General features: G+C 39.9%; 1 protein-coding gene and 1 non-coding gene across 3 annotated transcripts in view; one reads left to right on the forward strand and one right to left on the reverse strand.

Moving 5' to 3' along the window:
- Positions 1-19,967, forward strand: part of PLCB1 (phospholipase C beta 1) — an 827,705-nt gene that overhangs the window by 495,246 nt on the left and 312,492 nt on the right. The gene's annotated exons all lie outside the window — the stretch shown is intronic.
- LOC133045332 (small nucleolar RNA SNORD62) lies at positions 568-650 on the reverse strand. The gene has a single exon (XR_009690206.1). It is a non-coding gene; the product is annotated as a small nucleolar RNA SNORD62 (small nucleolar RNA).

Consider the following 19,967-nt stretch of genomic DNA (forward strand, 5'->3'; position numbering starts at 1 on the left):
TTTTTTTTTTTTTTTTTCTGCTGGGCAAAGGGCACAGTCAGGAGGACAGCATGCATGTCCGAGAGCAAGCCTGTGTCACGCTTCAGGCTCTCATTCCAGAGGAGGAAGCAAGGCTCTTCCCCAGAAGGACAGATTCTCGACAGACCGCAGCAGAAATCACCCTAATTTTACACTCTCAGGAGAGCAGGAGAAAGAACCACAGGCTGGCTGCGGGGGTCGAGAGGAAAGACAGAAAGGTCAGCGAGGCCCAGAGACCTCCTCCTAAGTAGTGACCCAGTGAGTCCCCCAAAGAGGGGAGCTGGAGAGCAAGCGTATCTTTGTGCCCCGTTTTGTGGCACAAAAAGGCAGGAGTCCTTTATGCTTTGCTTCCAAAGGTGACAGAAAACAACTGGGGTCTGGGGCTTAGGGTCCCTAGTGTCTTTGGATCCTCCTGAAGCCTGTTATGACAGGACGAGGCGGGAGCCAACAGGCCCAAGGGAATGCTCCTAAAGGCTGGAATGAAGTGTGAGAGAGCAAGGAGGTGGGTCAGAAGACCCTCAGGAGGGGGGCCGGGGGCCACACGTGTCGTCTCTCAGTCACGTTCCTCTTCATCTCCCTGCTACTGAGTCCACAGTGGAGGGTGATAATCTACTTCTTGTATCACACCTGTATCTTCTTGATGGGGGACTAGAACCCTACATGCCCTACATACCTGTAACTCCTTCCTACATTCTGGCCCATGGAAGATGATCCCAGCCCTGTTTTACAATGTAGGTTTTACTATTATTAGTTATGGTGAGACCAACAGATCAGAAGACAACTGCCACTGGAAAGAGTTTGCTGCTCATAGTGCCCTAAAGGAGGGCACACACCATGGCACGGTGGGCCTTATGGAGAAGCAGCAGGGTCAGTCAGGAGGAGAAAGCAGAAAAGGGAAAATGTAGACAAGAACCGTTAATGTGGTTTCTGCTGGAAGGAATGGGCGAAGTGGGGTCAGCAGGCCAAGGACTGGTTGGTTTGAATAATTTCAGTGGGATCTGGGGTGTAAGATTTAACCCTGGGTGATCAGGGCAGGGAGTAGAAGGGCCCAACAGAGGCAGTGGGGTGGGCTGGGGGTGTGACTCTGAATTGGTTGGTTTGTATATGAACCTTCAGCATGAACTGTTTACTCTTCTAGGCCTGGAAGGGGCCAGGAAGTTAGGCTGGGAAGTTAGCCCTGGAAGGGGCACTCCCTTCAGTGTCATCAAGGCCTGAGGAGATGTCAAACATCAGAAAAAGTAGAAAATAAAAAGGCATGGTTAATACAACCCCCATTTGAAAATTATACTCCTAAAGCAATAATATATTACTGTTCTGAGAGAGTGCAGTAAGTCTCAACTTTATTTCATAAAACCATGCAAACTGGCCCTGCTGGTGATACAATGACCACAGAATTCTCAAAATATTTTTAAAGGATTTCTCAGTCCCACTTGATTTCTGGCTATCCTGTCTTTTTTCTGGGGTTTCTTTTTCCAGTGTTCAGCATTAATGCAGGACCATCTTAGCATTCTTCTAAATGTGTGTGAAAAATATATGACACATTCTCTGAACGGACAAAAATGTTTTCAGGGGAAGCTATCTCAGATAAGTAGAAGGCAGTGTCAGCTAAATACACTTTAATGATGATTTATTTAGTACCTGCTATGTGCCAGGCACTATGATAAATGCTGTGGGATTTTAATCAAATGGCACTTAGATTCTCAAGGGGCTCACAATTTACTGAGCACAAATTACAGGAAAACAAATGATTGAGCTACAGTAAGAAGTCAACTCTGTTCAAATGAGTCATAAACAGCTTCAGATAGATCTTCAAGATAGACCTTCAAAGATGAATTTGACTCTTGGGTGTGGGTAACATCGCAGGCAGTGGGAGCTGTATGTTCAAAGGCACAGAAGTAGAAATCAGCAAGTCATAATGAGTTGAAAACACTTCCTGTGTGGCCAGAACCTGGGATACATATGGAAAAGTGGTGAGAAATTAGGCTAGGCAGGAAGTTCATGATCAAGGAGGGTCTTAAATGCTGAACTAAGGAATTTACCCCACCAAGAGTAAGGGACAATTTATGAGTTTTAATCAGAAAAATAATATGAAAAATCCTCATTTTTTAAAGGTTTTGGGGGCTCTACTATATAGGATCCTGTACTCACTTAGGGTAGGGATTCTATCTGTCTTTATCACATCTGTTCCCCAGCACCTAATGAAGGGCCTAGTCCTTAGTACACACTCATGCAGTTGAGACCACTGTGCTAATTACATGTCCTACATGCTTTCCGACATTTCCCAGTTTTCCTTGCAGTTAAATTGAAGCCTTGTAATTAGCTCTAGCCGATGAGTGTTAACAGAAGTGATTTGGTGACCATTTGGATATGGAAGGTGAAGATGAGAGATGAACCTAGAATGACTCTCAAAATCTTGCTTGGATCATTCAGAAGTGATTATAAGGAATAAGTTTGGGGATAGAGATAACTGGCTCAATTTTGGGTATCTTGAGTTCAAATGACTATGAGATGAACTTTTCATCAGAATAGAGCTAAATGTTGCAATGCATAATATAGACAATTACTGTGGGCAATCAGAACGATATTAAAACATATAGCACTTTATGGAGAATGCTAGAGTGGCCCACCAACCAAGGTTGTCTGTCCAGGATTGAGGAGTTTCCCTGGGATGCAAGAGAAAATTTCTGTGCCAAAACTGAGATAGCCTAGGTAAACAAGGATGGCTGGTCACCCTTAGTTCTGCTTTGCTATACCACCTGCAAAAACATGGCTAGCGAGTTGTTCTCCTCTGAATTCAGAAATCTGGATTAAAGAGATCTAGACTCTTCCAAACTTCTGTATCTCAGCTACCACTCAGTTCCAAAGACTGTGAATCTTGATTTGGCAAGATAAGAAATAAAATGTGAATGCTATAAGCCAGAGTCATGCTGGTACCAACTCACATCAGCTCACAAGTGCTAATTCTGCTCATTTCTTCCCAGCTCCATATTTAGGTGGTCAGGTTGATAGGTCAGAATTGGCTATGCTGGTAGAATTCCTATGCTAGAAATTGGCAAGTAGTGCTATAAATCGGGGCCACCCCAAAACTGGGTTTTAAATGTTTACGAGCACACCACTGCCCTAAGCTGAGTTGAAAAAGTGTGGCAGACGTTGCATCATGGGCTCAGTCAATGGAGGTGCAGCTGGTGCTCTACACCATCCCTTTCCTAAGACAGTGCGTCTATCCTCCAGATGCTGTGTGTCCTGGCTGCCAGCAACTCTTAGCCACCCCCTTCACCTGAGAACAGTCCTCAGCTGATGGGAGCTGCCTTGCCTGGAAATGCATGGATGGTAATGTCCTGCACCCAGGGGTGGCCTATAGCCAGACTGACTCATAGGAGTAGCATCCAAGGTCAGCCCTCCTGCCACAAGCTGGGACAACACCACGGTGCCCTGTGTGTGCCAGGACACCCTCTGGAATCATGCTGAGACTAGTCACAGATGAAATCCCATCCTTGCCCACCTGCTTCCCCTTCCCCATCTTGCTTCTCTTCTTTCCTTATGTGTTTTTTCCCAAGAATCTCTTTTAAAAAATCACTGGCTTAAGAGCTGCCATCTTGACCTGGAGATTTTCATACTCAGTGAAGTAAGCCAGACTGAGAAAGACAAATATCATATGATATCACTTATATATAAAATCTTTAAAAAAGGATACGAATGAACTCATTTACAAAACAGAAATAGAGCCACATGATAGAAAACAAACTTATGGTTACCAAAGGGGAAAGAGGCAGGGAACAAATTAGGAGTCTGGGGTTAACATATGTAACTCATATATAAAACAGATAACCAACAAGGACCTACAAGATAGCACAGGGAACTCTAATCAATGTTTTGTAAAAACCTATAAGGGAAAAGAATCTGAAAAACAGCATAAGAGACTCCCCATTTTAGGCTCTGCTTTTAGGGAACATGACTTACCATACCCAGTCCAGAAGAACCTCCATTGAATGAACATATGATCCTTGGTATATCTCATGTACTAACTAATGAATTGTCAAGAGAACTTTTGATCTTCATCCTTCATTTGAGCAAAAACCATCCCTTTGATTCTTGAACTTTCTGGAATCTCATTTGTAATTCTCCCTCCTTCCTTTGTACATATCTAGTAGTAACCTCAAAATGTTTTTTAGGGGAGCTTTCAATTTTGCATTTTGAACTTTGGATCCTCCTTTATTTAAATTGAGAGAAGGAGAAATGAAACTCCAGTGTATTTCGCATGACATTTAAGGTAGAGCAATTTAGTGGCAGTAGGCAATCACGTGGAGCAGCCATTAAGGGCTGAATTATACCATCTGTAGCTACTTAACATGCTGAACCATTCCTCTCCGTCTGGAAAAATCATAAAAAGGGGTCCGTCAGCACTCTGAGTCACTGCTAAGAAGCTTATGCATCCTCACACCTGCATTTAAATGAGTGTTTCCGGGGCAAAATACAAAGACCTTAGAGAAATGAAATGAAGCACTTTAGCAGTGAAAAATAATATTAGTTTCCTTCTGCATTTGTAAATTGACTGCGGGAAGAACACTTCTGGGATTAGTTTATTAATAAGAATCATTTTGAATAACTTTTTTAAAAATAGCATGTATTTTTAAAATATGGATAGATCATATAAGAAGGATTATAAACAAGTGGCAAAATTTGATGATAACCAAGATATGAAGGAATAGTAACTGGTAGGATGCCTTGCTCCATTCCAAATAGGAATTCTATAAATATGGAAATACATAAATCATATCAGTAGTAGGATTCAGAACCTGGTAGGTGACAGTCCATGGGGTGGCAAAGAGTTGGACACGACTGAGCTACTTCACCTTCTTAAATTTTGTATTTTATTAGGGTATAACTTACATTGAGTATAGTGACTAAATCTTAGGTGCTTGTCTTGATAAATTTATAGACACATACACACACACAATCATCACTTATATAGAGATAGAATATTTCTAGTACTCCAGAAAGCTCCCTAAATATCTCCCCACCAAAAGTAACCACCATCTGACTTACACTGTAGATTTTCCTAGATTGTCATTTATCTGTGGAATAATTGTTTCCCTTAATACTAATAATAGTAAGTCATAGTAACCTTTCATTGCCTATTTCAAACATCTCTTTCATCCACGATTATCTCAAGACTCATTAGACTTTTGCTACTTGGAAGAGCTCACCCTCTCATCATCCCCACTGGGCATCCTTACCCATGTGATAGTCACAGTCTCAATGTGATCCTTGGAGATTTTGCCCACTTTCTGGAGCAAAACACATCCCAGACTCTTAGCACTGCTGTTCTGGATGCATATCTGCAAATTCTAGGACCCAAATCTAGATCCTTTCAGAATCTCTTACCTCTGGTAAGAGATAAGTCACACCTCCAGCCAGTGCCACCATGCCATCATATGAGCAAGGGCCATTAGGGGTGGACTACATTGCCACTTCTGAAGTTTACTAACTTAAATATACACACCTCAGGAGATGTCACTGTTTGACTCATCCCTAGACCAGCCTCCTGCAGAATTGTTCAGGATGAGATGAAGTGGGGAAAAACTATAGCCTCTTCTCTTTGCATGGTGCTATATACACATTTTACCCCGTTACAACCCAACAGTGTCCAATTTCTGGTATACCATGTTGGTTCATGTCTCCACACCTTTAATCATATCGTACATCTTTTTACAATTACCAAATTTTTACCTTTCTTGACTTCAATTCTTTTCCTTTCCCTCAAGTCTTGGATGAATTGTCACAACCTAGAATGCCAAGTTTTTGCCTTTTCATACTGTTCCTGGGGTTCTCAAGGCAAGAATACTGAAGTGGTTTGCCATTCCCTTCTCCAGTGGACCACGTTTTGTTAGAACTCTCCACCATGACCCGTCCATCTTGGGTGGCCCCACACAGCATGGCTCATAGTTTCATTGAGTTAGACAAGGCTGTGGTCCATGTGATCAGATTTGGTTAGTTTCCTTTGATTGTGTTTTTCATTCTGTCTGCCTTCTGATGGATCTTCTGGAAGCTTCCTGATGGGAGAGACTGACTGAGGGGGAAACTGGGTGTCCTTCTGATGGGCGGGGCCGTGTTCAGTAAATCTTTAATCTAATTTTCTATTGATGGGTGGGGCTGTGTTCCCTCCCTGTTGCTTGACCTGAGGCCAAACTATGGCAGAGGTAATGAAGATAAGGGTGACCTCCTTCAAAAGGTCCCATGCACACACTGCTGCACTCAGTGCCCCCGACCCTGGAGCAGGCCATTGCTGACCCACACCTCTGCCAGAGACTCCTGGACACTCATGGGCAAGTCTGGGTCAGTCTCTTGTGCGGTCACTGCTCCTTTCTCCTGGGTCCTGGTGTGCACAAGGCTATGTTTGTGCCCTCCAAGAGTCTATTTCCCCAGTCCTGTGTAAGTTCTGGTGGCTCTATGGTGGGGTTAATAGCAACCTCCTCCAAAAGGGCTTATGCCATACCCATGCAGATCTGTTGCATCCAGAGCCCCTGCGGCAGGCCACAGCTGACCCGTACCTCCACAGGAGGCACTCAGACACTTCTGGCTCAGTCTCTGTGGGTTGAGCATGCATTTTGTGCCTTTCCAGCTCTGAGCAGCTCAGGTAACCAGGTGCTTGGTGAGCTCACTGTCCCAGGTGGGCCGTGTGTCTTAATCACTTCCCCGGTCCTAGCTGCTCAGTTTCCCAGTGTGCCGCGAGAGCATCATCACTTCATGGCAAATAGACGGCGAAACAATGGAAACAGTGACAGACTTTATTTTCTTGGGCTCCAAAATCACTGCAGATGGTGACTGCAGTGGTGAAATTAAAAGACGCTTCCTCCTTGGAAGAAAAGCTATGACCAACCTAGAGAGCCTATTAAAAAGCAGAGACATTACTTTACCAACAAAGGTCCATCTGGTCAAAGCTATGATTTTTCCAGTAGTCATGTGTGGATGTGAGAATTGGACTATTAAGAAAGCTGAGCGCTGAAGAACTGATGCATTTGAACTTCGTGTTGGAAAAGACTTTTGATAGTGCCTTGGACTACAAAGATATCCAACCAGTCACTCCTGAAGGAAATCAATCCTGAATATTCATTGGAAGGATGGATGCTGAAACTCTAATATTTGGCCACCTGATGCAAAGAACTGACTCATTGGAAAAGACCCTGATGCTGGAGGGATTGGGGGCAGGAGGAGAAGGGGACGACAGAGGATGAGATGACTGGATGGCATCACCAGCTCAATGGACATGAGTTTGTGTAGACTCCGGGAGTTGGTGGTGGACAGGGAGGCCTGGCGTGCTGCAGTCTATGGGTCTCAAAGAGTCAGACACAAGTGAGCAAGTGAACTGAGCTGACCTGAGAATGCCAAGCTAAGTCCTTATCCTCTGAGTCCTCATGCTATTTTTTTAAGTATTACTTCCATTGTTTCCCAAACTTGAGGCAACCCCTGCTCCTTACCAGCTCCTTCTCCTTGACAGCTCCATGTGTTCAATATTCTCCATTCTTTAAATTCAAATTTGGACGCTACCTCTTATTTCCAGTTCCTCTCGAATGAAATTTATTGCTTCCTCTCTATACAAATTTGACAGTTTGTTAATACCCCTTCATGGTTTTCACATTTTATATTTCCTGCCAAATTGTAAAAACTCCTTGAGAGAAAGAACCATGTCTTATTCAATATTGTATTTCAATCCACTCTAGCACCCAGCTCAGCATCCCCAGATTCAATTAACACCCCCTGAATGCATGCAGACCTAGTGAATAAACATCCCTCATTGATTAATCACATCAATTAAACTGGGTCAAAGACATTTTATGATGCTGTTTCCACTGTCTGACTTTTGGAGAAGCAGTATGACTTGCAGAGTTGACATGTCCTTGATATCACAGATGTGTCTGAAGAGTCAACTTTCTGGATCATTTCACCAGTCTCAGTCTTTGGCTTTTATTCTAGGCACATTTTTCACAAAGAAAACATGTAAAACAACTAAATGTGTTGATGGAAGATTTCTTATCAACATGATACAGTAGAAAAGGAAATTTGCCTTTAAAAGCAGATGCTGGGCCAGTGGCTAGGTCAGGCTTGCTAATTTCCCTACTCCCTAATGGCCTTGTAGAGTCTAATACTCACCATGACAAATCCCAATGTGCCATAGACCCTAGTGACCACTCTCAAAATAGGAAAGACTTGTAATATAAAATCTGCAGGTTCAACAGGTCTCCTTTTCACATTTGTAGCAATATTTGTTTTGATGAAAATTAGATTAAGAGCAATTTAAGTTTCCCTCTATACTTTTTAAGCAAACAGCACTCACAAATTTAATTTGTGAGTCCAGAAATCCAGAACCATGATATTAACTCAAAAGTCTGAGCTATACAAACTGAGACCCTTATATAAACACACTGTGGAATCTTTGAGACATATGTCTTCAGCATCACATGGTATATTTTAGTTTGGGAGTTCATGAAAGTGTAGAGAATAGCTTTCAGAAGTTATATAATGATGATAGTTTTATTAAATTTTCAGCCCTAAAAATATCTTTTAGTAGATGAAAGTATTTTTACTTAGCAGAAGCATTATATAGTTTGTAAAACTGTGCCAAAATTTTAAGAACAAAAAGTGATCTGCTTTCTTTGCTATTTTAGAAGACTAATGTCAAAGCTATCAAATATAAAAACTGTTGGGAACTCCAAAAGGGGAATGATGAAGGATCCACTTAGCTCTGAGCATTACCAATAGAGAATTCTCCTAGGGCTTATACTAAATGAGTTGGGTTATTATTAATTGGTAGAAACTAAAACAATTATCTGATCATGCACAGCACCGTTCTTACTGTGTACCCTGCCCAGGGACTCTCTCAAGAGGGAGTGTGGTAGTTCAATTCTATTCTTTCTTATATAATAATATCATTATGGGTCAAGTAAGGGGGAATTCCAACAAGAATGTATTCCAGGGACTTCCCTTGAGGTCCAATGGTTAAGACTCCACACTTCCAATATAGGGGGTACGGATTTGATTCCTGGTTGGGGAAATAAGATCCTGTGTGACTGAGAAAATACATGTATTCCAGCCCATCCAAGGGAGAACTCCATGGCATTCCAAGGAGTTAGAAAAAAACAAAACATGAGGTAGCAAAATAAACCTGATAGCAGAGATACCCCTTATTGAAGACCTCAGGAGTCTTTGTTTTTCTATTTTCTAATTTTTCTATTTTTAATAGTACTTGCATTCATCCTGCAAGCTTGCATGGGGAAGAAATAACATAAGTGTACATTTTCACCATTGTGTCCCCATGGCATGCTGCAGTCCATGGGGTTGGAAAGAGTTGGACACAACTGGGCAACGGAACAACAACAACGACATTTGTCACCATTGTGTCCCAGTTAATAACACTCTTACCTAAGGTTGTAAATTTTTCAAATTAGTGGAGTATTAATACAGAATTGCTTATACTGGCGTTTGTGTTTGTAACATAATTAAAACCCAAGAAACAGTTGCACATGAAGTCAGAGATCCTGGGTTCAATTTTCCCGAGCTAGGTGGCCATGGACTAATTATTAAACATTTCTGAATGTTCCAGTCCATGACTGTAAAACAGAAACGTTGAATCAGGTGACTTTTTAAGTCACTTTTGAAATTGTAAGATTTCACATAACCACTTCAATCTCCACCAAAATAATTAAAAAAAAAAAAAGATTGAAACCAAGTTTGCTTGTCCTTTTAGACAAAGTTCCTTCTAGTCAAAGCTATGGTTTATCCAGTAGTCACATATGGATGTGAGAGTTGGACCATAACGAAGGCTAAGTACCAAAGAATTGATGCTTTTAAACTGTGGTGTTGGAGAAGACTCTTGAGAGTACCTTGGACAGCAAGGAGATCCAACCAGTCCATCCTGAAGGAGATCATTCCTGGGTGTTCATTGGAAGGACTGATGCTGAAGCTGAAACTCCAATACTTTGGCCTGATGCAAAGAATTGACTCATTGGAAAAGACCTTGATGCTGGGAAAGAATGAAGGCAGGAGGAGAAGGGGATGACAGAGGTCGAGATGGTTGGATGGCATCACCAACTCAATGGACATGAGTTTGAGCAAGCTCCAGGAGATGGTGAAGGACAGGGAAGCCTGGTGTGCTGCAGTCCATGGGGTCACAAAGTGTCAGACATGACTGAGCAACTGAACAACTATGGGGCAAAGCCAAACTCACCCAAGGGGTCATTTCTAAACCAGATGACTCTGAGCTAGTTTCCTTTGTATCAGAGTAAAGTGGAGGCATCCATATTTGTTGGAAAGCTTTTAGATGTTGGTGGAGAGCCAAGTTTGAAATGACAAGTCATCTAAACCTCCTTATGTTAACTGGTGTGATCTCCCCTTACTTTGAGACAAAGTTTGTTCTGAAAAACTTGCTACTTTCATGGTTCTATTTATGTCTCTCACCCTCCTTCCCTTTTTCCAGCTCTATCACCATTGCTACTACTATTTCATCTTCAACTGTATGAGTTCAACTTTAAGGAGATCCCAAGTTCATCTAATTTCACATTTTTAAAAACACATTTCAGGGACTTCCCTGCCAGTCTAGTGGTTAAGACATTCCCTTCTAATGCAAGGTGTGTGTGTACATTCCTTGGCCAAGGAACTAAGATCCCATATGCATCACAGACAAAACAAATAAACAGAAAAAATAGAAGCAGTATTGTAACAAATCCAATGAAGATTTAAAAAATGGTCCACATTAAAAAAAAATTTTTTTAATTGTAAACACATTTTCAAGTGGGGCATCACCTTTTCTAAGATAAGAATTCAATTTGTCTGGTGAAACTGGTTTGAAAAGTGATCATAAAAGACAAAGCACAGTTTTCTAAAAACCATATGGATGTTCTATATAAAGGACAGTGTTTGACACCAAGTTTTGAGGCTTTTTTTTTAATTAAGGCAAGTTTGACTGGCAAATCCCAGAAGAAGGCTTCTTAAAACAGACCTTAAACAGCCTTAATTTAAAGCAGCTATACAAACTACAAAATGGCATTTAAAGAGGGTTAGAGATACTAATCAGAGAAGGCAATGGCAACCCACTCCAGTACTCTTGCCTGCAAAATCCCATGGGCAGAGGAGCCTGGTGGGCTGCCATCTATGGGGTCGCACAGAGTCGGACATGATCGAAGCGACTTTGCAGCAGCAGCAGAGATACTAATTAAAATGGGTTTACTGAAATGCCAGGAATATCATCACTCCTGAAAATTGAATTAAACACTGTCAATGGTGAATTAACATGAATAGACTTATCCATCCCTGTCCAAAAGTATTTTATCCACAAAATGTGTAATACACAACCATTAATCAGAGGTCATGGATTCTAGCTGAAACCAAATCAAAATTTTTAGAATTCTAATAGAGGAACGCATTCAGGTCAAAGAATCTTAACAGAAAAGCTTCCATTGCTGGAAGGGCAAGCAGAGAGAGTCTTTAAAGAAGCTTAGAAATTATACTTAATTGTTCTCTTGATCTATTGTTCTTGATGATTTAGAAAACCTGTGTGCTGTGAGTTACACTACATTAATTACAGTAGTGTCAAATATGTAGGCCTTTCTTCTTAAAAAAGATCTTACTTTCTATGGCTTCTAAAAGTGAACTGAAGGCATACTTTAGAGCTGGTATCTCAGCTGAGATCTTTCCTTGCTCTTCCCAAGCAGTGGAATTTTTCTAAAGGCTTGCCTATTGGAGAACCGGGCTCCAAAAGCAGTTAAATCTCCCGTTAGAGGTCCAGCATATAGCTTTTGTTTTGTTTTTTGTCCACAGCACACCTTGACTTCAAACACCCCAGATATATAAAACTCACTGTTAAAGCACTGCATTGTTTGTATTGTAAGATCATTTGAACTGTATTAAGAACTCTGAAACCATAAAGAATGAAAGATTTATTATCTATGGGAAATAGGATAAGTGCTCTAGCAAGAACCCACTCCAGCGTTCTTGCCTGGAGAATCCCAGAGACGGAGGAGCCTGGTGGACTGCCGTCTATGGGGTCACACAGACTCGGACACGACTAAAGCGACTTAGCAGCAGCAGCAGCAGTTCTAGCAAGAAAGAAACTTTGATTTTCACTTATTTTGAAAAACTGAAATATTCCAGATGCTTTTGTTTATTTTTTATTATTTTGCTCATTGACTTAACTCACTACGAAAGGAACTTGTCGCTAAAAATACATTTCAAGAATCAAGTGCCCTTTTTTTTGTATACATTCCTCCAAATCTATGACTAAGCCCAATGTTCAAGGTTTTCAAAGTGACTCTAATCCAAAATCAAGTTAACATTTGCACTTTCCCTGAAGTGGAACTCCCAAGATAGCTTTTTGAGCTATCCCTGATGGTGGGTTTTAGCATCACCAACTGGCTCCAATTGGGCCATTTGCTATCTCTACGAAGAGGAGGGAGTCTTAAACACTGAAACAAGAGTCAAAGTTTGTCAGTTCAACTGTTTCTGAATTCATAGATCAGTGGTTATCAAATTTTGGTCCAAAGACCAGTGTCCTCTAGGAACTTCTTAGAAATGCAAGATCTCAGGTCTTCCTTTATTGAATCAGCACCCCTGTGATGGGGATCAGCAGTGTGCATTAACAGACCCTGTAAGTGATTCTGATGCACATAGAAGTCTGAGAGCCACTTTAGCACTAATAGATACTTGTTTCAACTGGATACTAACCAAGAATTCCATCATTTAGAATTAGCAGCTTTCACTTTCACCTTTTTTTTTAAAATTTTAATATTTTATTTAACCCAGCATATCCAAAATATCATTTCAGCATGTACTATTTTTTAAATAATTAGTGGGTATTTTATATTCTTTTAAATAGTGTTTTCAAAATCCAGTGTGTATTTTTTAAATTTATTATTTATTGAAGGATAATTGCTTTACAGAATTTTGCTGTTTTCTGTCAAATCTCAGCATGAATCAGCCACAGGTATACATATATCTCTTCCCTTTTGAACCTCCCTCCCATCTCCCGCCCCATCCCACCCCTTTAGGTTGACACAGAGCCCCTGTTTGACTTTCCTGAGCCAGACAGCAAATTCCCGTTGGCTGTCTAGTTTACACATGGTGATGTAAGTTTCCATGTTACTCTTTCCATACATCTCACCCTCTCCTCCCCCCTCCCCATGTCTGTATATTTATTCTCTATGTCTGTTTCTCCATTGCTGCCCTGTAAATAAATACTTCAGTATCATTTTTCTAGATTCCGTATACATGCATTAGAATACAATATTTATCTTTCTCTTTCTGACTTACTTCACTCTGTATAATAGGCTCTAGGTGCATCCCCCTCATTAGAACTGACTCAAATGTGTTCCTTTTTATGACTGAGTAATATTCCATTGTGTATATGTACCACAACTTCTTTATCCATTCATCTGTTAATGGACATCTAGGTTGCTTCCATGTTCTAGCTATTGTAACTAGTGCTGCAATGAGCATTGGGGTACATGTGTCTCTTTCAGTTTTGGTTTCCTCAGGACCATTTATGTTGGACAAGTAAAAGTGACCAATTTCAACTACTCAGAACACTAGATTTTATTCTGGGGTGCTGAAAATGTTTTAGAGCTAATTAGAGGTTAACAGTTGTGTAACATTGCAAATGTACTAAATATCACTGGATTCTTCACCTTAAAAAATGGTTAATTTTGTTATGTGAATCTTACCACAGTTTTTAAAAGATACAATATAAATGAAAGCACTTTGAAATGCAACTGCTTAGTTATGCCAATCTAGACCATATACCTAGAGATTAAACCTAGAGATTAAATAAATTAGCTATGCCAATAAACCTAGAGATTAAACCTAGAGATTAAAAAATTCTCTAACCCATAATCATTTGATATGGGATATATCATAATTTTAATATTTTTTCTAGACACATGTGATACAGTTTAACTGCACGATTACTAAAGCTTTCTGAGTATACAGTAGAACATAGAGTATTCATAAAACTGATTTCAGTGCTGGCCATGGAAATTTTCTTGCTAGAGTTTCTTCATGAATCAAACAATATTTTGAACTATAAACAGAACAAGGAAAATTTTTTGTTGCTTATCATTGTTAGCATGAGGATTTAGAAAAGAGGCAGAAAGGATAAAAATGAGGCTTTAAAACTTAAATTTCAGAAAATGTTCTACAGGACCCCCCCTTCTGATACTGTAAAACAATTATATAAACACTTATATATATTCCATGAGTAGAGTTTTATTCCTTATGGAATATACTTGTTTTAATTTTTAATGTTCTTTTCCATAGTGATTTATCACAACATGCTGAACATAGTTCACTCACTGTGCTGTAGAGTAGGACCTTGCTGTTTAGTCTCTTTAAGGATTTCTAATATAGATGTTATCTTTTATGATATGCTCTCAGAGTGTTCCCTGCATCACAAAATTTTATGTGTTTTATGCATCACAAAATTCTTGAAGTATTGTCTTTTGTGGGTAAAGGATTTGTTAGCTACTGAACATGTATCAGTTTCATTAGGAGATTTTTTTCAGTAAATGAAAAAAAATCTTATGAAGATTCACTTAAAGTGAAAAACAAAGGTTAATTAAGGCTTAAATTAACATTTTATTATATAAACCTCCCAACTGTCTATCTCTAATATAAAACATATTCTAGATTAGAAATATTATAATTTATATATTAGAAATATTATAGAGACAAATATAAAAAATAGAAAACAATTTTCCTGAATCTTCACAACTAAGAAGTAACATCCTCTGTATCCTGTGAGCATAGAGCACACATGCACACACAGACAACAGTTAATAATACACAACATATTCCAGTTTGAAACCTGTTTTCCCCTTAGCATATCACATTTCCCTTGACAGGAAGTGTTCTTCCATATTATCAATACCACTTTAAAGGCATCTAGTATTCCAGCTTACAGATTTAATTTACTAGATTAATTGATTAATTCTCCACAAATGAATATAATCATTGTATCACTGTGAACTAACATCCTTAGTTGTCGTTGTTCAGTTGCTAAGTCATGTCCAACTCTGTAACCCCCATAGGCTACAGCTTGCCAGTCTCCTATGTCCTCCATTATCTCCCGGAATTTGTTCAAATGCATGTGCATTGAGTCAGTAATGTTATCTAACCATCTCTGCCTGCCACCGCTTTCTCCTTCTGCCCTCAGTCTTTCCCAGCATCAGGGTCTTTTCCAGTGAGTCAGCTCTCACATCGGGTGGCCAACTGTTGAACCTTCAGCTTCAGCAATAGTTCTTCCAATGACTATTTAGAGTTGATTTCCTTTAGGACTGTCTGGTTTGATCTCCTTGGTATCCAAGGAACTCGCAAGATTCTTCGAAAGCATCAATTCTTTGGCATTCAGCCTTCTTTATGGTCCAGCTCTCACATCTGTACAGACTACTGGAAAAACCATAGCTTTGACTATAAGGACCTTTGTCAGCAAAGTGATGTGTCTATTTTTTAACACAGTGTCTAGCTGTCTAGGTTTGTCATAGCATCCTTATACCTACGTTTTTGTGCTTATACTGATTATTTTTCCACTATATTGATAGATAAGGTCTCTGTTTACACTAAAAATATCAACCTTTCTCTTTATCTGTCAAATATTTTTTCCAATTTGTTCCAATATTCTTTTTAATATTGTCTTCCTATCTGAATATTATATTAAAATATGTCTGATGCAGAACAAACACTTGGTGAGCATTAGATTACCACTACTGCTATGAGAAGTAATATTTAATTGTTATTGACCTCTCCAGCTCAAAATGCTACTATTCTTTCTAGGACATTTATATATATATATTCAGAAGTCAGTGGTCTGTTTTTTGTTTATGTTAGCTTTGTCAGGCTTTTAATAAGGAACTTTGTAATTTCATTTTTATTTCTAATTATTAATGTAAAATTGATTTTACATTACATTTGTATTTCATTTACATTACAATTGACAGAGTTCCTCACAAACTTGTATGAGACCTGAACCTTTCTTTAAGAAGTTGAAAACCATTTCAGAGTTTTCTTTGATTTGGAGATCTGTTAAAAATTTTCTCTTCTTTTAGATCAGCTTTGGTAAGTAAGATTTTTGTCTAGAATGAATTGCTGGAAGCATGCCCAAAGGTAGACATCACTAAGGAAGTTTTTCTAACAGTCTATTCAGGCGATACTGGTCCTGTCTCCTAAATTCATCCATTTTTTGTAGTCTCAGTCTCAGTAAATGGCAACATCTCATCCCTATTAGACGGCTCCCTGGTTCAGTTCAGTTCAGTTCAGTTGCTCAGTCATGTCCAACTCTTTGTGACCCCATGAATCGCAGCACACCAGGCCTCCCTGTCCATCACCAACTCCCGGAGTTTACTCAAACTCATGTCCATCGAGTCGGTGATGCCATCCAGCCATCTCATCCTCTGTCATCCCCTTCTCCTCCTGCCTCCAATCCCTCCCAACATCAGGGTCTTTTTCAACGAGTCAACTCTTCACATGAGGTGGCCAAAGTACTGGAGTTTCAGCTTCAGCATCAGTCCTTCCAATGAATACCCAGGACTGATCTCCTTTAGGCTCCCTGGAAACCTCCCTAATCCCTTCCTTTCTTCAGCACCACCTGCCACTTGACTGTGTCCCACCCCTCAGTGAGGCCTGCTGCCTCTCCTCCAGATCACATCCAATGACCCCACTGCTGTCCCTGTGGATCCCACACTAATCCAACCACTATGAAATAGACTGAGATAGCTTCCTAATTGGCCCTCCTGTTTCCAGCTTTTCACATGGCAAAGTGAATTTCCAAAACTGTAAATCAAATCATGTCAACCCCCTGCATTAAGCTTAACTGCTTTCCTGTGTTTCAAATAATTGTTTGAAATAATAGTAATAGTTACAATCCAAACTCCATCTCAACAACAGCCCACATAATCGCCCAGCCCACTTCACCTCACCGCAGGTCACTGTGCCCTTCTCCTGCTGTATTCCAGCCTTTTTGATCTTTATATTCCTTGGATAAGCCAGTGATTTCCCACCTCAGAGCACCGCCACTGCCTGGAACATCCTTTCCCAGACTTTTGTGTGGCTCCTTCTTCCGCAGTCTGGGCTTTCTATGGATCGCTCACTTATCAGTCCATCTAAAATTGGCCCTGTAACTCCAATCTACTCGCTATTTCACCTTGTCTCACTTTATTTTCTTCATAGAGTTATCTCTTTCTGGAATTTTCTTATTCATTATAGTTGTTTATCTATTGTTCTTCTATACTATAAACATTATATGTGTTGTTTACATGTCTCTGGCACAGGTTTGCCTTCGATAAATATGCATTGAATGAGTGAGTGAATGAATGAATATAGTCAGGATGATAAAACATGAGTGAATTTGAGAGATGGAAGAATGAGAATATTTTTAAAATAGATATAAATGTGACTAGAAAATATGTATATCAAGCTGTACACTTTAAATTAATGCACTCTGTACTCTTTAATGTGCATAGGTTACCTCTTAAAATAAATTCATGAATATTTCCTTAAAATAGTTAGAGAAAGCATGAAACGTAAGTAACATGCCTAACTCAGAAGATTCTATTTTGACATACTCTAAGACCTAATAGCCTCCTGTACAATGTCACGAACCTCCTTCCATAGTTCTTCAGGCACTCTGTCTATCAGATCTAATCCCTTGAATCAGTTTGTCACTTCCACTGTAACGGATTTGATTTAGGTCATACCTGAATGGTCTAGTGGTTTTCCCCACTTTCTTAAATTTAATTCTGAATTTGGCAATAAGGAGTTCATGATCTGAGCCACAGTCAGCTCCTGGACTTGTTTTTGCTGACTGTATAGAGTTTCTCCATTTTTTGGCTGCAAAGAATATAATCAATCTCATTTTGGTGTTGACCATCTGGTGATGTCCATGTGTAGAGTCTTCTCTTCTGTTGTTGGAAGAGGGTGTTTGCCATGACCAGTGCATTCTCTTGGCAAAACTCTGTAGGCCTTTGCCCTGCTTCAATCTGTACACCAAGGCCATACTTGCCTGTTACTCCAGGTGTTTCTTGACTTCATACTTTTGCATTCCATTCCCCTATAATGAAAGGACATTTTTTTGGGGGGTGTTGGTTCTATAAGGTCTTATAGGTCCTCATAGAACTGTTCAACTTCAGCTTCTTCAGCATTACTGGTAGAGGCATAGACTTGGATTACTGTGATATTGAATGGTTTGCCTTGGAAATGAACAGAGATCATTCTCTCATTTTTGAGATTGCATCCAAGTACTGCATTTCATATTCTTTTGTTAACTATGAGGGCTACTCCATTCCTTCTAAGGGATTCTTGCCCACAGCAGTAGATATAATGGTCATCTGAGTTAAATTCACCCATTCCACTCCATTTTAGTTCACTGATTCCTAAAATGCCAGTGTTCACTCTTGCCATCTCCTGTTTGACCAGTTCCAATTTGCCTTGATTCATGGATCTAACATTTCAGGTTCCTATGCAGTATTACTCTTTACAGTCTTGGACTTTACTTCCATCACCAGTCACATCCACAGCTGGGTGTTGTTTTTACTTTGGCTCTGTCTCTTCATTCTCTCTGGATTTTTCAGACCATCCCCAAGGTAAAGAAATGCAAAAGGGCAAAATGGTTGTCTGATGAGGCATTACAAATAGCTGAGGAAAGAAGAGAAGCAAAAGGCAAAGGAAAAAAGGAAAGATATACCCATTTGAATGCAAAGATCCAAATATTAGCAAGGAGAGATAGAAAGCCTTCCTCAGTGATCAGTGCAAAGAAATAGAGGAAAAGAACAGAATGGGAAAGACTAGAGATCTCTTCAAGAAAATTAGAGATACCAAGGAAACATTTCATGCAAAGATGGCCACAATGAAAAACAGAAATGGTATGGACCTAGCAGAAGCAGAAGATATTAAGAGGAGGGTGCAAGAATACACAGAAGAACTATACAAAAAAGGCCTTCATGACCCAGATAATCATGATATGTCGTCACTCACCTAGCGTCAGATATCCTGGAATGCAAAGTCAAGTGGGCCTTACAAAACATCACTAAGAAAAAACAAAAGCAACAACAAAAAAACAAAAACAACAACAACAAAAAAAATCACTAAGAACAAAGCTAGTAGAGGTGATGGAATTCCAGTTGAGCTATTTCAAATCCTAAAAGATGATGCTGTGAAAGTGCTGCACTCAAGATGCCAGCAAATCTGGAAAGCTCAGCTGTGGCCACAGGACTGGAAAAGGTCAGTATTCATTCCAATCCCAAAGAAAGGCAATGCCAAAGAATGCTCAAACTACCACACAATTGCACTCATCTCACACACTAGCAAAGTAATGCTCAAAATTCTCCAAGCAAGGCTTCAGCAGTACGTAAACCATGAACTTCCAGATGTTGAGCCAGATTTATAAAAGGCAGAGGAACCAGAGATCAAATTGCCAACATTCATTGGATCATTGAAAAAGCAAGAGAGTTCCAGAAAAACATCTACTTCTGCTAAAGCCTTTGTCTGTGTGGATCACAACAAACGGTGGAAAATTCTTCAAGAGATGGAAATACCAGACCATCTGACCTGCCTCCTGAGAAACCTGTATGCAGGTCAGGAAACAACAGTTAGAACTGGACATGGAACAACAGACTGGTCCCAAATTGGGAAAAGAATATGTTAAGGCTGTATATTGTCACCCTGCTTATTTAACTTATTTGCAGAGTACATCATGTGAAATGCCGGGCTGAATGAAACACAAGCTGGAATCAAGATTGCTGGGATTAAGTAATATCAATAACCTTGGATGTGCAGATGTCACCACCCTTATGGCAGAAAGAGAAGAAGAACTAAAGAGCCTCGTGATGCAAGTGAAAGAGGAGAGTGAAAAAGTTGGCTAAAACTCAACATTCAGAAAACTAAGATCATGGCATCTGGTCCCATCACTTCAT

Source organism: Dama dama, chromosome 23 (genome assembly GCF_033118175.1).
Source record: "Dama dama isolate Ldn47 chromosome 23, ASM3311817v1, whole genome shotgun sequence".
Lineage (NCBI taxonomy): Eukaryota > Metazoa > Chordata > Mammalia > Artiodactyla > Cervidae > Dama > Dama dama.